General features: G+C 41.6%; 1 protein-coding gene across 1 annotated transcript in view; it reads left to right on the forward strand.

Moving 5' to 3' along the window:
- Positions 1 to 22,733, forward strand: part of ELOVL6 (ELOVL fatty acid elongase 6) — a 211,743-nt gene that overhangs the window by 93,529 nt on the left and 95,481 nt on the right. The window contains exon 3 of the mRNA XM_074589359.1: positions 18,820 to 18,927. The gene's annotated coding sequence lies outside the window, so the exon portion shown is untranslated. The remainder of the gene's footprint in view (positions 1 to 18,819; positions 18,928 to 22,733) is intronic.

Consider the following 22,733-nt stretch of genomic DNA (forward strand, 5'->3'; position numbering starts at 1 on the left):
TATTTGTTCTGATAGAAACATTGAAAATCACGAAACTGAGAAAAATGTTATCTCATTTGCCAGGTTGCGGTTTCCCTTCTAGACCCATTACAATTGTATTGACTCAATTGAGTTGATGTAATTAAGAATCTGAAATTACCTCCAAGCTGTGATACTGCTCAGTTCTTTGCTTCGTCTCACAAATAGTCTCATGTTGGAGTTAGATGTCTTACAAAGGCATAACACCTTTTGTAGCAATTGCTTCAAACAGCTCTACAGATGATTTATTTTGAACAGGAAAATCTAGGAGATTCTGTGAAATCTAAGACTAGGTGTAGTAAATAATAATAGTATTTCCTTTTACACCCACAGTCAAGGTCTCCTCTTTCTCCTTGGAAACCTTGTCCTGGAGCTCTTCTTCCAGTAAATTTTGATCACAACCTACTGAAACTGGTGAGAGTTTTTTCATCGAGACACAAAGGATGTGGTAGAGTCGTCTTTGGACTACTCTGGTTTCATATCTCCTCATTGTTGTGCTTAACCCTCTCAGTGTCACCTCCTAAGGCTTAGCCAGAGTTCTCTACTGGCAATAAAAGTGCTGACTTCTGCTAGGCTTCCCAGGGATGAATTTGGCCTGTAACCTCAGAGTGCTCTCTGAAGCATGTGGCTTCTTTCTGAAGTCACTTTGATTGTCATAAAAATCTCATTCGAATATCTAAAAGCCTACTTGCCAGACCCTTAAAAAGCAAGCAGTGATGCAGATCTCCAGAGTTCATCCACTGGTTGCTGCCAGAGTTCAACACCCAAATGTCCTTATTAGCTGTACCTAATTGATGTTTGTAGATAGAACTAGTGAACCTTTACAGCGCCAGCACATGCTGAATCTTTTCTTCTTCCTCATAAGTACAAAGAGCTTAGAATTGTAAACTGTATTTTAAAAGTCATTAAAGATACAGAGAATTAACCCACCTAGTTTTTAATTTAAAAAATAATGTTCTTTAAAAAAAAAATCCCCTTTGCAAATCTGTTGGAGCAAATCCATCAGTCTCATGCTTCTTCACTGCAACATTTCACCTTAGTGTCTTATCACTTTCTGCATCAATAGCAACCACTATTTACTAGCAAGGAGCTGAAATGAAATTCTCATCCGCTAAGTGTTCTGTCTTTTAAAATAACCAAGTTTTCATTTAGCCTAAGATTTACTTCTCAAGCATATCATCTCCAGGACAGTTAAGGCTTTGGTGTCAAAGCAGTAAGTCAGGAAAATCTCTCCTGCAAACTCAGTGTGCATTTCCAGAACTCTTGGAGTTTTCCTTAATTTCTGTAAATTAATGTGTGCATTCTACCTTTAAGGTGTGCTCTTTTTTTCTCTTCCCTAAAACTTTGTACATCTTTGTCTGCTGATGGTAATTTCTTTCCTGTCTTTTCTTCACTTTTTGCTTCTTTGACGAAATCAATTTTCAAGTTTTTAATTAATTCTCCTAGCACTGTCATTATACTTGGTGTGACCTTTGAGATTTTACGGTTTTCGTTGATCTAATTGGCCAAGTGACACCCTCCTCATGTTTACTGAATTCCTCTCCTGACTATAAAACCCCATTTGTTTTGTCTGGGTGACAGAGTTCTCTCAGCTGCAATCCTTGAAATTGTTTCAGAAGAGCTTTTTCTTATCACACTCTTCTTTCTTTCAAAATAAATTGTATTAATTAGTTTTTAAATCTGAAGTTTAAGGATCTCTGTGTAGTCTCATTCTTATCTCTCAGTTCTTTACACTGAGGCTGTCCTCAATTAGGTTGTGATGGCTATTTATATCACTCCTGAATGTTCATCTCCAATTATAAATCTGTACAAAAGGCCAAATCTGAATTTACATGGAACATACTTCAGCAGTTCTCACAATATAAATGACTGAAAAAAGATTAAAGAAACTTAGAGAGACTTGTGAAGGCAATTTAAGGTTCTGTTGAAGTCATTTAAGTTACTGGAGCTCTATTAAAGTAATGAAATCATAATTTGATGCCAGGATGGGGATTTTACATTAAATTTGGAATCTTAACTGTCGGGCTGTGGATTTTTTTCTACAGTATGGAAAAGAAACAAGAACAGATCTCTTAACATCATTGCACCTAGTTTTAAAAAAAGGTTTTTTTCATACATGCAAATATAAATTTTAAGATTTGGCTTGGGAATGGATTTTCTCCAGTTACGTAAGATGGAAAAAGATGCCACCTGTCTCTTTTCTCCCAGCTGAATACCCGTTAACCTCAGGTGACCTTCATATGTGTTTTTGTCATAAAGCGTTTATTTTTAATTGAAAAGCTTGTTTTTAAACACAGTATAAATGAATGGCATGATGCATTTAATGTAATAATCCTCTAGATAAAATTTAGATGCAATCAATAGATTGAACAGAAGTGAAATTAAGGTAAATATACAAATGCGAATGGAGGGCAGTAAATTGATCTTTGGATTTCATTCTTGTTTTGTATAAAGTATTTATAAGGTATCCATTATTGGGATTCTATAAATACCACACATTTACGTGTTGGTGTGACTCCCAAAAATGGCTCTACACAGCAGTATTTTCTCTCCTCCATAAATAATCTAAAGATTGCCCCTAGGTGTTCAAACCCTATCATTCATCTATATGATTAACCCACGGTTGCTTTTGTCCTGCTGTTTTAGTGGTATGGAATATATATGTATTCTTCAGTCAGACTCTATTGTGGAGGCTGATTTCAGGATTTCTATAGCGATCTAGAAATATCTACTGCACTGAGGTCTGCAAAGAATTTTAGCCAGAAAACTGCTTATTTCACTTGGGCACTGTCTAGAGCTGTGTTGCTCAGCTACATCAAGACTAGGGGAACAGTGAAATATCTATGGACAAAATGTGCCTCCAGCATTAGTACCTAACTGCAAATCAAGGCTTTAATTTTGGGTGCAGCCATCTAAATGACACTTCAGTCTTCACTCAACTTTCTCTGATTTTTTCCCTCTTTGAGGCCCATGTCTGTGTGCTTCCTTGATTAGGCTCAGAGTGAGGAATTAGCCTAACTGAAGTTGTAGTAACTGGATAGCCCCAACCATTGGTTGCGTTCCCATGCCTAATGTCTTTGGGATTACACCATTAAAGAATTTAATGCAAGTTTAACAAACATAGCCCAACTATAAAAATGTCTTATATAAAGCTGAAAATCCCTTCACCCAGTTCATTAAACAACCTCCATATAGAAGAGTGGTTCAGTGACACTTTTTTCCATTCGTTAAACAGCTGCTTCTTGCTTTTAAAATTCTCATTTATAATGTATCCAATTGTAGATATAATCTACAGTCTATGCTGAACCATACAATAACACCATTTAAACACTGCAGCGTCTTCCCTCTAACCACTATTGCTCGGGATTGGTTCTCTTGTGTGAGCTTCTGCAAGGGCTGGGACTCTTTTCTCCAATACTTTTCACAAGGTCACGAAATCTGTCTCCTTTCCTGCTAAACAGGACCGTTGTCTGGGCTAGCATTGGTACTGAAGACAATTGTTGCCTGCTAATGAGGTGCCACAAATTCTCATAGAATTCTTCAAACAGTAGAACTGTCTGGGAGTTCAGGTTTGTTCATAGTACTCCCAGAAATATTTGACTTTCTGGAGGGTTATAGTTATGACTTACATCTTCTTTATAGCTATCTTGGAATGATGGACTTCGTGTGGACAATATTTTCCTATGAATGGCAGAAAAAAACAGCAGCTGCACTAATAACCCTCTTACTTCTTATACCACAAGTCAATGTGTCTCAGACAGTGTGTTTTGATCACTGGGGATCAAAGGGGAGGAGTCTGGGATCTTTACAATTGAGTCTAATATCCACCTTGGTGTGACTGATGTCCTGTCAGCATTTAAAAGTTTCTCCCAGCTTGTGTAAACACTTAGAAATGAAGGCATTGCAAAAGGAGATGCATCTGCAAAAAAAAGGTTTAAGGATACTGCTTTAGAGTTTGTATAGAAAATGACATTCAGTTTCCTGAAAACTAGTGAAGTGTTCGCAGTCTAAACTTGGAAGTCTCAGAACAGACTCCATTTGATCTTGTAGATTTTTTCATCAGATGAAAAATCTGATGTTAACTGTGAATTTATTGAAGGAGGCTGAAAAATAAATCCTTGGGATCTATCTGAAATATCCTGATTGTAAATGTCTGTTTTGAAGGCACTACTCATATATATTCCCTTTCTCTGTGAAGATCTACATTGTTTTGATTTAGTACGGTTGTCTAGACCAACACATTCTGAGTTCTCTTGCAAGTTTTCATGACTTTCCAACCTTTCCCTAGTTTACAAATCAAGCAGCAAACTTCATTAATAGTTGGCCAGCATTTTTCTTCCAATTCCCACATCAAAACTAATCAATCCCCGTTATCAATCTATCCTCCACCCTTTGTTTTCCTGATGTCAGGTAGCACAACAGACCTGAGGGAAAGAAATTCAGTGCAGGTGATTATTATGTCTTTCTTTCCATCAGCCTTGTTTCTGTCCTTACCATGAAAAAGAAAAAGGATTGTGAGACTGAGAGGAACTGAAAAGAAAAGTGGTCTCTTTTTGCTTCATGAAGGAAAGAGAAGCAGGTGAGAAGCAATGTGTATCTAGACCACTGTTAGCAGTTCCCATTTAGCAGCACCCTTTAGCTTGGAAGCCACAGTTTTCATTTTGTACTTACACTTCCAATTGATGCACAACTCCTATAGAATACTGTCTTGAGAAAATAAATCCTCTTCTATTTCTCTAATGGTGCGTTCGATTTCTTCTCCTTTCTTTGGGCTCAGTTTATTTAAAGCTTTCTGAGCATTGAATCTCTAGTATGTGAATAACCTCAGGCAGTCTAGTGTATCAGGAAGAACACCTCCAGTTATTTATTGTCTTTCCAAAATGGCATATATGCAGAAGCAGGCTGTGAAAAATATCACTGCATAATAACCTTATATAATTGTGTTTATCATAAAGAGGGCAATGTGCCTACCTACTCTTAATTGCCACTTCCACTATAGTATCTTGGAGCACAGATCCCTTTCTTTCAGCAATACCACTTGTTTTCTAAAGCAGTAACTCCCAACCAGATAAATGGTGCAGCCACCATTATTACAACCTCATGGGCATTTTGTACGTGCAATATTGGGGCATGATTTCAAACTACTTTGTTTAGCCATGTATGTTTCCCTTGTTGTGAACAGCTGTGTTTCTTGGAATGACTAACACACAGTGATAGGCTGTATTGTGTTGATAGTTGCTTTTTTGCATTAACCTTTCTTCAGTTTCATGGGGGTCTGCCTACGGGTGGCTCACTGCAAAGCAAAAGGTCAGATTTCGCAAAGTATGTTGCAGATAAAAACTGCGTGTAGGTGTTAAGTATTACTAATTCTGTGTTTTCTGTAGTATTTGCATAGTGTGATCACTCCTCTGGTTCTAGTCATCTGTCTACAGCAGGCAAAAAAAGGGAATTCCAAGGAAAAGTAAGCTGAGAGCAAACCATGCCACATGGGAGACCATTTCAAACCTTTAAAAACAAACACAGCAAATTCCTTTCTTTGCATTTGCCTGAAACAGGAGGTGAGCCTGCACAGTGCTGAGCTTTCTGCTCTTTCACATCCAACTCCCTATTGGCAAATGTAGTCTAAGTGCTTGGTGCTCAGCTCTATCAATGCCTCTTAATAGACCCGAGTTGCACTGTCCCAAAGGCAACAAACTTCAAGCACATCTAAAGCTTCAAGGATTTCCAGGGAGTGCTGATCCTGTGTTCTTTTCCCTCTGTAGACATTGCCTCTGCAGGGAAGTTTGGCTCTCTTTATCTAATTTCCTCTGGGGCACCTAGTGCAATGTATTGGGAGGCCCAAACAAGACCCCAAAAAGAAAACATTTCATTAGCTGATCTCCTTAGGTCTGCTGAGGAGGTAAAGATGCTTTGAGTGGAGTTTTCCTACATGAGACAGGTCAGAAGCAGAGACAGATGTTCCCAGCAAATGAGAGGGGGCTAACCCTGCTGTGCCTTGTCCACAAGAGTGGTCACCTCCTCCCTTTTTCAGTCATCGCCGTGGCTAAGACCAGCTAAGGCCTCAGGAATCCCTCAAAACCTCTCTAAACAGAATACCAGTCCGTCAAAATTCAAATATCACTCTTCAGGGATATAGCTGCCCATCCTGCAGACCCTGTCTGCATTGCTTTCTTTGGGATGTGTTTGTTCAGATAGTACTATGGGATGGGCAGGTCCTGCAGAGTGTCCTGTAGTCTGAACCTGGGACCTTATGGGCCATGCTGTGACTCCCCCCCGCAAAGGACTTGAGTTTCTTCCAATAAGAAGGACTCCTTCAGCCTCATTGCTGGACCAGATCCTGCCCACGCCTGGAAAGGAATCACTGAAAACAAGTGGCCTTTCGAAGTGAAGACCTTCCTGGTGGCTTTGAATCTATAGCTGAATCAAGAAGGACCACTGTCCTCTGTTATAACTTAATAAGTGAAGCTATGAAACCTCAATTTTATGAGTGATCAAAAATGTGGCTACATGACTGCTGCTGCAGCTATTGTGCTTGTTCAGTTGAGTCTCTTTCCTATGACTTCCTCGAGCTATATTCTCTTGTTGGCACCACTGAATGGGAAAGTCCAAGATTATTTGTTGTTTTTTTAATTTGATAGTAGGTAGAAAAGGATTATTTTAACACTTGGACATTTAAATCTGTTTCTTAAATTTCTATCTTTCAAGAAAGAAAAAAATTTCCATTCCACACACTCTTAGAATCATAGAATCATAGAATAATTTGGGTTGGAAGGGGCATTTAAAAGTCATCTAGTCCAGCCCCCTTACAATGAGCAGGAACATCTTCAACTAGATCAAGTTGCTCAGAGCCCCACCCAACCTGACCTTGAATGTTCCAGGGATGGGGCATCTACCACCTCTCTGGGCAACCTGTTCCAGTGTTTCACCACCCTCATTGTAAAAAAATTTCTTCCTTATATCTAGTCTGAATCTACCCTCTTTTGGTTCAAAACCATTACCACTTGTCCTATCGCTACAGGCACTACTAAAAAGTCTGTCCCCATCTTTCTTATAAGCCCCCTTTAAGTAGTTAAAGGCTGCAATAAGGTTTCCCCAGAGCGCTCACCTCTCCAGGCTGAACAACCCCAATTCTTTCAGCCTGTCCTCACAGGAGAGGTGTCCCATCCCTCTAATCATTTTTATGGCCCTCGTCTGGACTCGCTCCAACAGGTCCATGCCTTTCCTGTGCTGAGGGGCCCAGAGCTGGACACCATACTCTGGGTGGGGTCTCACCAGAGCAGAGTAGAGGGGCAGAATCACCTCCCTCGACCTGCTGGCCACCCTTCTTTTGATGCAGCCTAGGATGTGGTTGGCCTTCTGGGCTGTGAGCGCACATTGCTGGCTCATGTCTGGCTTTTCATCCACCAGCACACCCAATTCCTTCTCAGCAGGGCTGCTCTCAATCCCTTCATCCCCCAGCCTGTATGGATACCAGGGGTTGCCCCATCCCAGGTGCAGGACCCTGCACTTGGCCTTGCTGAACCTCATGAGGTTCACACAGGCCCACTTCTTGAGCTTGTCCAGGTCCCTCTGGATGGCATCCCGTCCCTCAGGCGTGTCAGCTGCACCACTCAGCTTGGTGTCGTGAATCTTAATTTAGTTTAATTGCTTGAATTTTAATTTATCCAGCTGGGACCAGATCTCATTAAAATACCCCAAAGATATTGACTGTGCTTTTGTCCATAAAGAACAGTTTCCTTTCTCTTAAAATATGATAGTATAGTGCATATTTGCAAAAGGAACTTAAGCTGCATTCTTAGCTAGGTTCTTTTAGACAAATATAGATAAATTTGGGATTTCTGCAAATGGAATAAAATTGTACCTGAAAATATAGTTTAGTGGGAGAACACAAGCTGAGTTAGAAAAATACTATTTTTTTACAACTAGTGAGTATTAAACTTTAATTAAATAAAACAGAGAAGGAATTGGTAACTGTAATACACAAAGTGAAATTAGCAACACATCTGGCAAGGATACATAACATTCTGGACTATCTTTGCAATTTACAACTATCTAAATTGTCATTTCATTATTGAGAGGGCTCAGCAAGGTAAGGTGAAGTGACATAGGAGCAGAAAGCTGAAGGAAAAAAGAGTAAAGGTGAAAGGAGAGAGGAGAGAAAAGTGAGTTAGGCAGCAGCAAAAAAAGGGAAGGAGGCCTCCACCAATTCAGCTGACTATACAGCAGCTTGAAAAAAATGTGTTCAAGCTGTGAAAGGCAGCCTGCTATTGACATCATCAGTGGCCTTTAAAGACACAAGGGAGAAAGCAGAAAAGTTGTCATGCATCATCCCTTGCTGTACCAATTCATACCTGCTGCTGGGGACAGCCCAGCTGGCAGTGGCAGCTGCCTCGGTGGCAAAAGGTGCTGCCGTGTTTCGTGCCTCTGCCCCTCGAGGCTGGCAAAAGGAGCTGTGCAACAGTGACTGCGTGACCCTGGGTACGCCGGACCATGGGACTTCCCTTTCATTGAGTGCAAAGTTACTTTCTCCTAAGTTTCACCAGGCTCATGCAGGTGGTTGTTTTTTTGGTTTGTTTGGTTTTTGATTGTTTTGGGGGTTTTTTTAAGCTCATGGTGAAAATAGGTCATTGCAGAATGCAGCTATTATGTCAACTCCCAAGACATTATTTTTGGATACCAAAACTCTCAGAGTTTTCAAAGAGCAGTTGAGAGAAGAGCTGGTGCTGCAGTACGTGATCAACTTTGTCATCGTCAGAGCTTTCTTCTTATCAACGTCTTTGATAACCTTATTTACAAAGTAGTAGTAAAAGTTAATGTTCAGCGTATGGTTTGAATTTCAGCACTGTCAAAACATTACTTTTTTTAGCAGACTTGCAGCTACTTTTCAAGTGTTAGCTTCAAAGATTCAAGGCAAGTGCCAGAAAGCAGATAATCAAAACATGTATCAGGGTCTTTTGTAGGCTCTGCAGAGGCAGACATAGCAGTGTCAGACACTGGTGGATGCAGAGGTGACCAGAGCAGCCCCCCGTGCCCTGCTTTGGGGCCTTCCTTGAGCAGGTCAGCCAGCTCCTCCTCCCACCCACTCCTGTCCTGCCTGCTTGGGGGCAGAGGCTGTACTTTATTTCATGCTCCCTGTGTCCCGCACCACAGGACTGTTAGAGACGTAACTGTGCTACGTCTGGAGTTCTGCAGGGAGTCAGGGCAGGTAAGCAAACCTCAGCTACAGCACTTTCATTTAGGTGCATTATCACCTCTTATCTCTAAGCGATATTAAATCTAAGGGCCTCTCTGCCTTATCTGCCTCCAAATAAAAAGGGAGTGCAGATATTCTGGCAAGGTTTATAGGCAGGCCGTAGGATAAAATCTAAAGAAATACAGGCAAAAAAGGCTAAAGACAGCATGTTACTAGTCCCTTTTTGATTAAGTTGCTTTATTGGAGAAAATGGCTTATTTTAGGTCATTCCATCTTTTCTCTATCTCTTGGACATCAGAGTTTCAGGCAGACAGTGGTAATTGTAAATGCCATCCTCCTCTGCATAAGCAGAAAGGCAGCATGTCTGTCAGGCCAGTGCAATAGAAGAAATTGCTCAGGTGGTTTTGAAACGTTCAGCAAGGCTGCAGAACCTGGAATGGCAACGTTTCCACAGGTCCCTTAGTGCTACCTTCCTGCTTCACTCAAATAAATTCATACATTTTAGTCTGCTCCTTCATATTGTGCCTGGTGATTGTACCAGAAGGTCTTTGCTACCTGTCTACACCCATTTTTAGCAACTGAGAATTACCTTTCTGTTTTGAGTTGGGTTTTCAAGTGGGAGACAATCTCATAAGAAGCTTCAGCAATCTGAAAGAGCAGTAAGTTAGTTAGTAGTCATGAGATGCTGCTGTGAAGAAATGTAATCCCCACAATTTAAATATTCAAAACACAGCCCTGCAGTTTTGATTAGAAAACAATCTTTCAATTTAGATTGTGCTTCCATCCAGACAGCAGCACAATTTTGGTCGCAAGGGAGAGCTGCGGTTTTGTGTTAGCAGAGATGCAAGCAAGGCAGAAAGAAACGAAGCCAAATATTTTACCACAGTATTTCCCCTTGCTTTTTTAATAGGTCTCCATAGATTTGATATAGTACACGTGCTGGAATCACCCATGCATTTAGTCAGTCCTGTAAACCTGTTCAAGGAAACAGACCAGACCAGATGTAACTCTTCATAACTTTTGCACTTAGTTGTCTGATAGCAAATAGAATTTGCCACCTATTGTTATCTGATTATATAAAACAAGCTTGGTAGTACTGCTAGGCACTGATTTAAAGCTGAGATACTCAAGGCCACAAATCCACCATTTACTTATGCCGTCTGTCAAGTGGTGAGACATATTTATGGGAAAGTGTGGGAGGAAGTTTGTGAATTTCCAGTGACTCTCTCAGACTGTCGGTCAAGGAGCTTTGAACACAAAATTAATCTGATTTTATTTCTGATACCGTTCATTCCTGTCACTGCAAAAGTGTTTGTTTCTCAGATAAGCTTTTGAAACAAGCAGTCATACTGAGGGGAAGGTATGAGGGGCTTGCATTGGTTTGAGGCCATTGACCTCCCAGGGTCCCTGTCATTCACACCAATGGAAGCGTGCAAGGAATTAACCTTGGATCTAATTTCCATCATATTTTGCAAGCTTTTTCTTTGTAATGAAACTTCGAAGTCGCTTAGCCACAAATATCTTTATGTCCTGGACAAAGCAAATTCATCTTCTTACTGATTATGAATAAAATGTTACAATAAGCATCTCTGGAGATGCTTTTTTTAAAAAGAAGAATAAGAGTGATAGTCAACTTTTAAATGGAAAGAGTTTGCTGAGTCAGACCATCCTTGATGCCAAGTTCTGTAATGGAAGTAGGAGATACTATCATTTCCAAAGTATTACTACTTTATTCCTTAATTTACAGTACCATGCACATGGGTGAAGTCCACCTTTCCCACTGGGACTATGTAATAAGAGTCAGGATATGGTAGAGCAGGAGTTATGGCAGCAAAAGGGCTCTTTGCATACTTGAAGCAAGATGTAAATATCCAACTCGCCTGAAGCAAAGAAGGTACTCGCTCATCCTGCAGAGCATGTTCGCTTTGGGAAAAGAAGGAAAGTGTCATTGATTTAATTTCAACTAAAAATATTTAACTAACCAATAGTTAATAGTTAATTGCATTCCACTTAAAACACTGTAGGAGACATTGGAATGAAACAGCCTTTAGCTGTATCTAGTATACAGTGATTTAATATAACATCCTTCAGCTGTATACAGTATCCAGCTGTATACTGGGATTTTTTAAATTTCATTATGCATATTGGGAGGAGAAAAGTGGGCAACAATTCTAGCTATGTAATTTCCCTTTCATTACTTGATCTTTTAATATATTTTTTCCTCAGTTAATATCCTATTCTGTCCTAAACACACAAGCAAGTGTTGGGATCAGCTACAAAACGCCTATCTGTAATTAGCAGCAATGTCGAGTTCCAGCTGCAATTTGGGATCCCCCAGGGATAATCAGTAGTAGCACTCTCAGTGACAGCTATGGGCACTGCCCTGCAAGAGCAACTAATTCAGTTCCAGCCCCAGTTCTGGCTTTTAAATTCAGCTGTCTGCTTTAAGTGTGAAAAAAATCTTATTTTTGAGTACAAGTTGGATCAGAAATCTACCCTGTGATATTCACTTTGCATTTTTTTCTGGAAATGGGAATGGACCTGGGCCAACAACAGCAAAAATCAGCTTTTTGTTTAAGAACTTGCTGTAAACAAAGGTGTAAAGTGCTGGGTATATAAATTTCTAAATAGCTAATGAAGTGTGCTTGCAAGATATTATCTCAAGAGCCGGTAAGAAGGGGCTGGGGTGTCCCTTGGCATACTGCTCTTGGCAGAGCACAGACAGGGCTCCATGACTCAGCTTCCTTGCTCTGCTGGAAAAAATAGAACAAGTCCTTGGTAGATCCAAAGTGTTATTCTCGCTGTGCCTGGATGGCTCCAAAGACAAATTCAGTTTGGTGGTACATGCAGGCTTCTGCCCAGACTCCAGTCCTCTCTCCCTACCTATTTACACCAGAGATGGAGTGCTGCTAGCATTATGTTGTATAACTGACACCATGTTTTTCCCATACAGCTATTGCCAAGGCAAAATCACTACTTATCCATAGACTAAAACTGTAACTCAGGGGTCTTCGTGCCCCTTAGACTGCTTAAACTGCTTGCTGAAAATTAAGTATGTTGTCTGTATGGGCATGGGCATTTATGACTGGTGATACCAAGTCTTCAGAGAGAAACATTACACAAGCAGATGGTAGCTGCTTTCATTTGCCTTTGACCAGGAGATGAAGGGACCAGCTGGAGTCTTACTAGTGCTTGAAAAGCGAAGGCAGTCACTCATCAACATTTCCCCGAGCCACCCAGTTTCCCGCAAAATGATTTTTAATGTCTGTTCTGCAGTGCAGAGTTCCAGCCAGGAGCTATATCCCAGCATGGAGAAAGGGAAGAAGAGGTTTTATCAGCAGGGGCTGATACTGATGTCGTCACTGGCCATGATCAGAGAAGTTGATTGCAACATAGTCATATGAGAGAGAGCCATGTAATTCAGGAATTAATTCTTAGCCAGGCACCCCACGACAACTGTAAAGTGCTGACTGAAATGTTCTACACTGAAATGTCCAGTAGTTCAAAAGTAGCTAGCACGTGCCTCATGCAGTCCAGCTTCCCCTAATGTAGGGTGGCTTGTTGTTTTTTCAGACTCAGGAGTCTCAAAATTTCTCTGATGGTTTAGTGCTGTTTGCAAATTGTTATGCTGCACATGAATGGCTGGTTGCAATAGGGGAAAAAATTGCATGGAAGCTGGGATTGCTTGGAATTCAAGCACACAGTTTATTTCAATGACATTCTTTAAAAAAAAAAAAAAAAAAAAAGAAGTTTTCTCCTTTTAATTTGGACAGCCCTCTCTCTTCACCAAGCGTCAAGTATGCCAGGACCAGCCTAAGAGCAAATCCCAGTTCCTTCCCTTTCTGCTCGCAGTCCTTCTAATGACTGCAGGCAGTATTTTGGCCTCAGTCGAAGTACAGATTTTTAAAGTAATAGAGCAGATAATTTTGGAAAATGGCTGGCAGAGGTTCACATGTATGCGTGCAGGGGCACGGAGCAGATATTGTCGGTTCGGAAATACTGCTAGCGTCCACTTGGCTGCCATCTGGAGAGCAGACTTCTGCTCCACTCTGTTGGAAGCTGTGATGCAGGGGACGGAGGAGCTCTGCTGCAGTGCTGTGCTCGTCCATAAAGCCTCTCTGTAGTGTGTGCACATCATCACTTGCATAACCAACGCCCAATTGACCACCAGGTGGCCTTCGCAGAAGCAAGAAGATAAGGTCAAGATCTTTATTTCCGATCTGTGGGTAGATACTGTTTTCAGTCCTGCATAATCAGATTCTCTGTGCACCGGCTGATTTCCTAAGGCATAATGTAATTGATGAGTAGAAAATTGCTTACGTTATTATCCTCAAAGCACTACAAAGGTAAGCAACAATCTTCAGTATCCTTCTTGTACAGAGGCAGAATAGAGACATGAATTGTTAATCACAGAGGTTCTCCGTTCACTTCCAACAGGCGCTGCAGGGTAGTGGTGTCTCCATCTGGCTCAGGAGAGCTTAGTTTGCAACAAAGTGGATAACATCTGTGTGTTGTACCCACAACATCATGGAGTGCAGAATGTGCTGCAAAATGGGTTGGAGAAGCTGAATGAGAAGCAGAGTGGTTGCTTCAACACTGAGTATCGTGCTGCAGTGGTAAAACTGCTGCAGCAGCAGCTAACCTAAAGGAGTTTCTAACTTAAGTATGCCTGCACTATTCTGTTGTTGTCGCGGTGGTGCCTACCCATGTGGCAGGGCCAGGAGTAAAACCCAGCTCAGCTAAATCACTGTCAGGGAGCTAATCACTGAGCTGTGCAACCTTCAGCATTGCTAATGATAATGATTACACCTCAACCTTTACCTCTGCTGTATGTGGAAAATAGGAGCATATACAGGACTGCGCTGGAAGGAGTTGTGTCTGGTTTCAGGGACCTAGATGCTGAAAAGCATTTCCAGGTGGTTCCAGCTCCAGTTAGAAGTTGCCCATCCTGTGCCAAACTGACACAAGGCTCCCACTCCTGCTCCCACTGGTACCCTCAGTCTAGAGAATCCCAAATCCTTCTCTGCTCCCATCTCACCTTTGCCTCTGCTGGAGTTCAAGGCCCTCGGTCTGTGTTTGCATGGGGTATGTGAGCGTGCAGTACTGCCTCCCACAGCAGCGCCAGGTGCCCTGGATGAATAGGTGTGCCATTTCATCATTCAGTTTGCTCAAGGGCTATTTCTTTCTTCCTCACTCCAGGTGAGGCAAAGGATGCTTGTGAGTCCATTTTTGTGTCGCACAGTGTGCTGCTGGGAGAGAGACACAACATTCTGGTTGTGCTCATTCATCAGATGTGGTGAAAAGAGGAGGATGCTTGAGGTACCAGGAACTCTCCTTCTTTGTCTTTTTCCTCAATGCCAATGGGTTAGCAGCTACCTTAAAGCCTTCAGAGATTCACAGAAAAGGGCAGACTTGAGAACACACTGACAAATTGAATCCAACTGTCAGCTTCAAATTAGATGGCAGGAAGAGTCTTCAGCTCCTCTTCCAGGTTCAAGGCAAAGTCAGACCAAAATACTAATGGATTTTGCCTTTCACCATCAAGAGAGATTTGTGAAATGCTCCTGTGTCCTATAACTGTGGGTCATATATTTCATTGAAGTAAATCACCACCCATTTCTTGCCATTGCCAGAAATACGTCACTTTTTACACAAAGCGCGAATGAGTAGCACTACTTCTGAACATATACATATGCACATGTCCACATCAATGTATGTTGGTTACTGTATTTTATATACTTCTGTGCCTTCTCAGTTCTCCATTTTCGATCTCTACAGACCATAATAATGCTGTTTTCTAAATTAAACACTACTTTACTCAATTCCTAAATACATTTTAGAAAATTAATAACAGAAGCATTAAATGTTTAGTTCAGAATTAGTTGGCATTTGTGATAGCTGTGAAAACTACTAAAGATTCTGAAAAATAAAAGTATCAAGCCATAGGGACCAAGCTGAAGCAGAGTTGTTTCCCAGAGCAGCCTGACTGGTGGAGGTTCACTGTTCCATGTGAGGGAGGAGTTTCAATTTCACAAGTGGAGGAACAGGTTAAGCATTCTACCTTTGTCACAGGGCTTCAGAGAGTTGTAGACCCAGTGGGTTTACACGCATGCAGAAAGCTACAGGTCAGGCTCTAGCAAGGCAGTCATGGGTGGTGGTCTCATTGAATATACTCCCCAAAGAAAGTTGGGGCAGAAGGCTATGGGGGAGCAGGCAGTTCCCCTGCAGAACCTGGAAGAGAATAGGAAATCTGTGCATCCCACTCCCAGAATGCCACCATCACAGCAAAGGAGAGGGTCGTGGTGTATCTCATGAGAAAAAGGTGTTTTTACAGTGTTCCGTATCACACAGATTGAGCTGTCAAACCCACATCATGACTATTAAATAAAGCGGGATCCCTGAACAGGAGCTGTTGCGATGGCTGGATCCGCAGGTCAAATCTGCTTAATTCTGTGCCATCCCTAATTGTTGCCTCGCAGGGTCCAATCACGCTTTGGGTGAATAAAGCCAAGAACAGGGTCTTTAATTGTATAAAACAATCATGCTTTTTGCTAGGTGACAGATCAAAACCATACTAGGTATATATGGGTTTTTCCAGCTCAACTTAGAGCCTTGTTTTGGCACAAAATCAGGACACAGCTCATTCAGATCTCCTGACAGCCAGGAAACTTCACCTTTGGTTTCTGACCCAAGCACAGTTCTCGTTTCTTTTCCTTCCTTGAGCCAAGTTTCAGTTAACGCATCATGGGCAGAGGCTTGGGCCCACAGGACAGCATTTAGCTCAATGTGGAAACCATGGGGGATTGCTGGGCGACCAGGACTGCTAAATAATCCTTGGGAGCAAGTGCAGAAAGAACAATGGAGGACCAAATGAGGAGTTTGTCTGACTTACTTCATTGGCAGACACAAGCCTGTTCTCAGTTGCAGTAGCTGCAGTTGTTCCTGCTAACAAGTCTCAGCTGAAACTGTCTGGGTTTACAGTTGACAAAGGCTGATTGTGCAATGTCAGTTGAAACGTTGGGTCATTTTTTCTCTCATTTTCAGTGTTCTATATGTTTTGTGAAAGCAATCCATTATAAATCTCCATTATGTAAGGCTGTTCTAAAACACTCTTAAACTCCATGAAAAAAATCTCTTTTAATTACATGATCAATTTCTTCCTTTAGAGTCCTTCTTTTGCACACTACATACCTTTCTTTCTACTACATTATCTTCATGGGAGGGTGAAGAATAGTACTATTTATTGTTCTAGGATTACAGTTCCATAAATAAAACATATAGTGAGAATTACCAAGTCTAAATGGGATTAGCAATATTTTTCTACTTATTTTTTAGGTGGATTATTTTTATGTAATTTATTCTCACCCAGCCTTTCTGGAGCAGCAAAACAGCTCCTCACCTGCTTCTCCCCTTCTCCTGCCTGCTGAACATTTTCTTAACACAGCAGTCACTGCGTACAGCCGGAGGCCAGGTCATGTATGAAACAGGATCTGAACCTTTTATTTTTTTTATATCTGGAGCCGTAAACTTAAAAGTCTATATCTCTCTTTCATCCTTTGCTTGTGCTTCCCACCAGGAAACATGTACTAAATGGGGGAGTTCAGGTGGGGAAATGTGCTCTCCCCGAGGCTGAATTCCCAGGAGGGGTTTTACGTGCCGTGCCCTGGAGCGTGCTGATGGCGGGGCTGTGTGCTTCCTCACCTATGCGAAGGGCTGGCCCATAAGCAGCGGGAAGGGAGTCCTCACTAGGCCCTGGCCCCAGCTGTGGGGACAGGTGCTTTACGGAGCGCGGCTTGAAGCCTTCACCTCATTTTAAATCCAGGCTGGTGGGAATCCATTTGGGACACTCCAAGCAGGAACCTCCCCTGGAGATGAAGACCACAACTAGCTCCTGTCTCACCAAGTCAAACAGAAAAGCCCCAAGGTGTGGCTGCCTGTGTCTTTCATATCACAGGTCACCTTCCTGAAAAGGGTGTATGAGGGGCTCAGACCACTCACTGAGTTTTGTGCAAGGCCCAGGCTAAATGGGCTGTAGGGGAATGCCAGGCATTTTCGTTCGCAGGACACCTGTGAGAGCTGGTTTTGCAAGTATGATGCACGAACAAAAGTACCAGTTTAACTCTTCAGAGGGGACTAGTAACAGAAAGAGAAATAGAGATGCACTGGGGATACTACTGCTTCCAGGGGTAGGTGGCAGCCAAGAGAAATCTTGGGGGCACCTACCTGAAACATAGAGCCATCATTGATAGTTTTGCTTGACGGTCTCACTGTGTTCCCAGACAGATCTGACATGTCTTAGACAAAAACTTTGTTAAAAATCTCCATTAAAAGAAGAGAAAGAAACTATTTTGCTTTCTCGACACCCAGGAATTTTAAATGATCTGTTTGAGGACCTTGCTATATCTAGGATGGTTTTTAAATAACTCTTTAGACAAAGAGGAATCTCCAGCACTGTGCCAATGTTTACAATCAGAAGATGGCATGATCCAGATGCTTTCAGCTGCTATTTCTCATTCTGACACTCATTTCTGGGTAAAATATTTTAAATAGGATACAATAAGAAAATAGAGGGGAGAATTAATGGGTTTATAATTATTACTTATTACTATTTATTGAAGAGCTTAAATGGATACTTTCATATTTGAAATAGATTGCTAGATAAAGATAGGATAAATTTGGATAGCATTGTGGATATAATTTACTTAGACATCTGGTAGAATTTTACTAGATCTTACATAGTATTTTGAATAATAAATAAGAATTCCACAGAATTACCATAGCATGTGTTAAAAGTAGGACGGATGATAGGTCTTCAGTCATGGCTATAAGTAGGTAACCATGAGCAAGCGTATGTGCTTCTAGAGTGGTCAGATGGTAACTGCTTCGTGGCCATTGACTAACTACCAGTAATAAATAAGGTTTACAATGGCAGCAATGTTGAGCTTGAAAGCCGTGCAGGACAACGTGGTTCTCTGGATAAACTGAGAATAAGCTAAACAATGTAGGTCTTAACCTGAAGTTTATTACACAAATACGTGATCTGGGTGCAATTTAGAACAAAAATGAAGGGGAGGAAAACTTTCTGCTTCCCAGAAAGCAGCGTCTCTGTAAAGGATTAGAAGAGTAATTTAAGCTGCTTGGGTAATAATCTTCTCCTTGTCAGGGTAGTGTCTAATGCAGTCCTTGGATGTATAAACAGAGGTAGCTCAAATAGTAATGGAGTGATGATATTTGTGTTTGGCACTGGAAAGAGCACTAATGGAATACCTGTGTCCAGTTCTGTCATTCGCGATTCAAGACGAATATTGGCAAACTGAAATGGGTTCAGAGAAGAGCTACGAGAACAATTAAGAAGCTGGAAAATATTTATTATGGGCAGAAAATCCTGGATCTAGGAGCCAGCATCTGTTTTATAAAAAAAAAGTTAAACGGTTACTTATTTGTAGTCCATAAGAGCTTACAAGGGAGGAAAGCTTTGGTGATGGCTCTCTGCAGTCTTCAAGCCAGAAAAATGGGACTAGAAATAAGACACAGGATTTGACAATGAGGCTCTCATTAAAATTTATTGTAGTAATTTGTAAAACTATTTTTGTTTTGTTTTCTTACAGCAACACTTAAATGAGAGTTAGCACGGGGGAGTGCTGCTCAAGAGTCATCCCGGTTGGCCTTGGGAGCTATGAACCTGAGAAAATGACTGAGAGTATCCCAAACAATGTGTGAGTTAAAATTGCATGATCATTCACAGACTCATAAATACAAACATGGGGTCAGGGTCACACCTAAAATCAGTTCTTTGCACTGCTTTGAATGGTGAGAAAATTGTTCTAGACTGCTCACGTGTACATAGAAAACAGGCACCTTGCAGCACACTGGCTGTCACGAGAGATATAAGAAGGTTCCAGCGTTTGAGGCTAAAATGAAAAAGGAATTCAATATTGGAAATGAAAAGGGTTGGTTGGGCATATAACTCAGGTAAGGTGTGGAACAATGAGAGTAGCAGAGAAGCCAAGTAACTTCCTGCCATACGAGGAGGACTGAGGAGAGTGGGGTTTCAGACAAACACAAAGGTGAAATGAACCCTAAAAGGAAAAAGGAGGAGTTAGGGATTTGCGTTAGGCTTGCTTTTTATGCAGGTGTCCTCATTAACGTAAGAGTAAGGGAAACTGCAGATGATGTGAAAGTATAAGTAACTGCCCTGGAGGAAATAGAAAAGAAGAGACAAAAAACGCTGTAGAGGATAACAACATGAGCATAGAATAAGAGTCTGAGTTTTCAGGGTGAAAATATGTAAAATAACTCATTGAGGCAGAAGAAAAGATGGAAATAATCCAAAGGAAGGAAAAATCGTACAGAGCAGTTATGCTGAAAGATAAGAAATGTGCAAAGTAGGAGCACAGAGCCAGTGAAACGAGTCTGCAGTGTGATATGGTGGCATGAAAGATGTCATTAGTTCTGGATTTCAGATCTGAAAACACAAGCTCAGAGTCTAGGCTCTACCTCTAGGAGGGTCTGCTGACAGTTCCCAGGCACAGCATCAGGTGAAGTTGACCTGCTAATGTTTTTCTTTCCTTGGAACAGAAATACCCTTCTGCAAGTTGAAATGTCAATAATGCAAGGCATTTTTTGAGTCATTGAAATGAATTGGAGCAGGACACAGATGTGGGTCAAAGTACGTTTGGATCAGAATTTAGCTGGGGTATTTTGATATTTGACTGGCTTGAGCCAAACTCCCCTTTGCACATTGTAAAGTGGTGCAGACTGGATTGAGGCATGTTCCTGGAAGGTATGGGCTGAAACTGGGGGAAAATGAGGCTGAAGCTGGTCCGAAAATCTGGGCCTTCCTTGGATGTCAGACAGGGGATTTCCCTAGAAGACTTCTAACGACATTTTTCCCAGCTTAGATACAGCACTAGCAAAACTGTGCAACAAAGAAAAACCTTTCAGGGTCAGAGAGATGGATTAGATGACCCACTAGGCTTTTTCCATCTTTAACTCGCGATGACTTTATGAAAGCACTTTGTCAGCTCTTCACTAACTACTGTGTACTTAGCTCTGATCATTCCTGTCAGACTATGGTTTGGGAAGTTAGATTTAGCTATAAATTCCTATCTGAGCCTCTCTAAAATCTAAAAATAGAATAGTTGAGAATGTATGGGCTGAATTATGGATCAAATGTGTCACTGCAGGAACCAAGGACAGAATGTGTGACATTAAACTGATGTCAAAGAAAAATTCTCTACTTGACTATTTCTCTACTCACGGAGTGTATTTTTCATGCACAGAGCTCTGTCGAGACATTGGCTAATTAATCCTCACAGGATGTCAGTGGATCATTACTTATACCTCAATTTTTCAGGCAGAAAAGAAAGTTTAGAGAATCTTTCCATGTTACAACTGGAATCGGGAATATGAATACCTTGCCCATTGCCCCATGCTGAAGTCTCCAGTCCATACTGCCACCTAATGCCTGTCTAATATATGTGGGAAAATGCATCAGGTGCTTTGGAAAAAAAAATTAAATATTTTCAAACTGTCCACAATGTTTGAAAGTTAAAAAAATTACATAATACATAAATTGATTTCAGGGAGGGAAAAGCAGGAGAAGATGTGATATGAGGCTGATGGTAATTGCATGGAGAAGCATTGTTCCCTCCTGTAAGAGGCTGCAGACAGACTTCCTGTGTTGGTTTGGTGCAAACGTGACCCCTAGCAGCGCAGGCTCTTCCTCGCCTTTTCGAACATCACTAAAGTATCAGGCTGATACCTCCTGTTTGGGGCAAGCAGTGACTGGGAGGAGTTTCCTCACCACTTAAGGGGCTTCAGGATTGATACTCCCCACCACTGCTGAGGCAAGCATTGGTGTATGAGCTCCTCCTTTCTGGTAGAGGGGGAAACTAGGCCAGCCTGTGAATTGCAAGTCTTCTCTGAGACCTCAGGAGCCCAGGAACCCCAAGCCATGATTTGCGATTACAGCAGCTGCTTTGCCCTACATACTGATGAGGCCACAAACTTGTCATGGGACCACAATGCTGAATTGCTGCTCCCTCCATAGCAGTAACTTCTATCGCATCATCAGTCACAATTTCATCAGTTTTCAGATCTGCCACAAACAGTTATAGTATCTATTATTCACAGATTCAGCCATAGCACAGTAATATTCATAGCTACACAGGCCTCTGTGTTGTCCCTAGATTGTTTGCAGCTGCTGAAGCAGACGGATGCATCCACACTGGCGCTGGACCAGACAGTTTATGCAGCCATCGACTGGACACCTGCAAAATGCAAGTGTCCTTGAAATAAAAAGATGTGGCATACTTGTTGCACTGAGTTAACATTACAGTTCACTCTTATTAGGTACCTACCCTCTAGCCTAGCTAATGAAACATGCTTATAACTACAGCGTGCAATTAGCAGTTGCCCAGAGGCAGCTTTTTTCTCAAATTCTGTAGCAACTAGAATATTCCATTAAAAGTAATATTTGCATGGTCTTGCTACTCATTCAGCAATTTTCCTGTGACTGTTAGGTTTTGTTAGTATTAGTTTAGCAAATCCTGGTATTTTATTGTCCAGGTAGTGCTAACAGCTTTGCCACTGGAAGAAAATAACAAGGGAAAATAAAATGATTTTGTCATCTTGTTGCCATTCTTATGGAGGTTAAATTCTGTTTTGCTATGGTTGATTAATCTTTAAATGGGGGAAACAGAGCATCATGCTCTGTTTGTCGAAAGAAAAAAAAGTTTATGATCTTTGGAAGAAGGGGCAGGCAACCCAGAAGGACTGCAAGGAGGTCATGAAGTTATGCAGCGAGAAAATTAGAAGGGCCAAAGTCCAACTTGAATTTCATCTGGCTATTACTGTAAAAGAAAATAAAAAATGTTTCTATAAATACGTTAACAACAAAAGGAGGGCTAAGGAGAATCTCCATCCTTTATTGGATGTGGGGAGAAACATAGTGACAAAGGATGAGGAAAAGGCTGAGGGACTTAATGCCTTCTTTGCCTCAGTCTGTAATAGTCAGACCAGTTGTTCTCTGGGTTCCCAGCCCCCTGAAAAGGAAGACAGGGGTGGGGAGCAGAATGAAGCTCCCATAATCTAAGGGGAAATGGTTAGTGAACTAGTACACCACTTACACGCACACAAGTCTACAGGGCCAGATGGGATCTACCCAAGATGGGTACTGAGGGAGCTGGCGGAAGTGCTCGTCAAGCCACTTCCCATCATTTATCAGCAGTCCTGGTTAACCAGAAATGTCCCAGTTGACTGAAAGTTAGCAAATGTGATGCTCATACACAAGAAGGGCCAGAAGGAGGATCTGGGGAACTACAGGCCTGTCAGTCTGACCTCAGTGCCAGGGAAGGTAATGGAGCAGATCAGCTTGAGTGCCATCATGTGGCACGTACAGGACAACCAGGAGATCAGGCCCAGACAGCATGGGTTTATGAAAGGCAAGTCCTGCTTGACTGACCTGATCTCCTTTTGTGACAAGGTGACCCACTTAGTGGATGAGGGAAAGGCTGTGGAT

This window comes from Larus michahellis, chromosome 5 (genome assembly GCF_964199755.1).
Source record: "Larus michahellis chromosome 5, bLarMic1.1, whole genome shotgun sequence".
Classification (NCBI taxonomy): Eukaryota; Metazoa; Chordata; class Aves; order Charadriiformes; family Laridae; genus Larus; species Larus michahellis.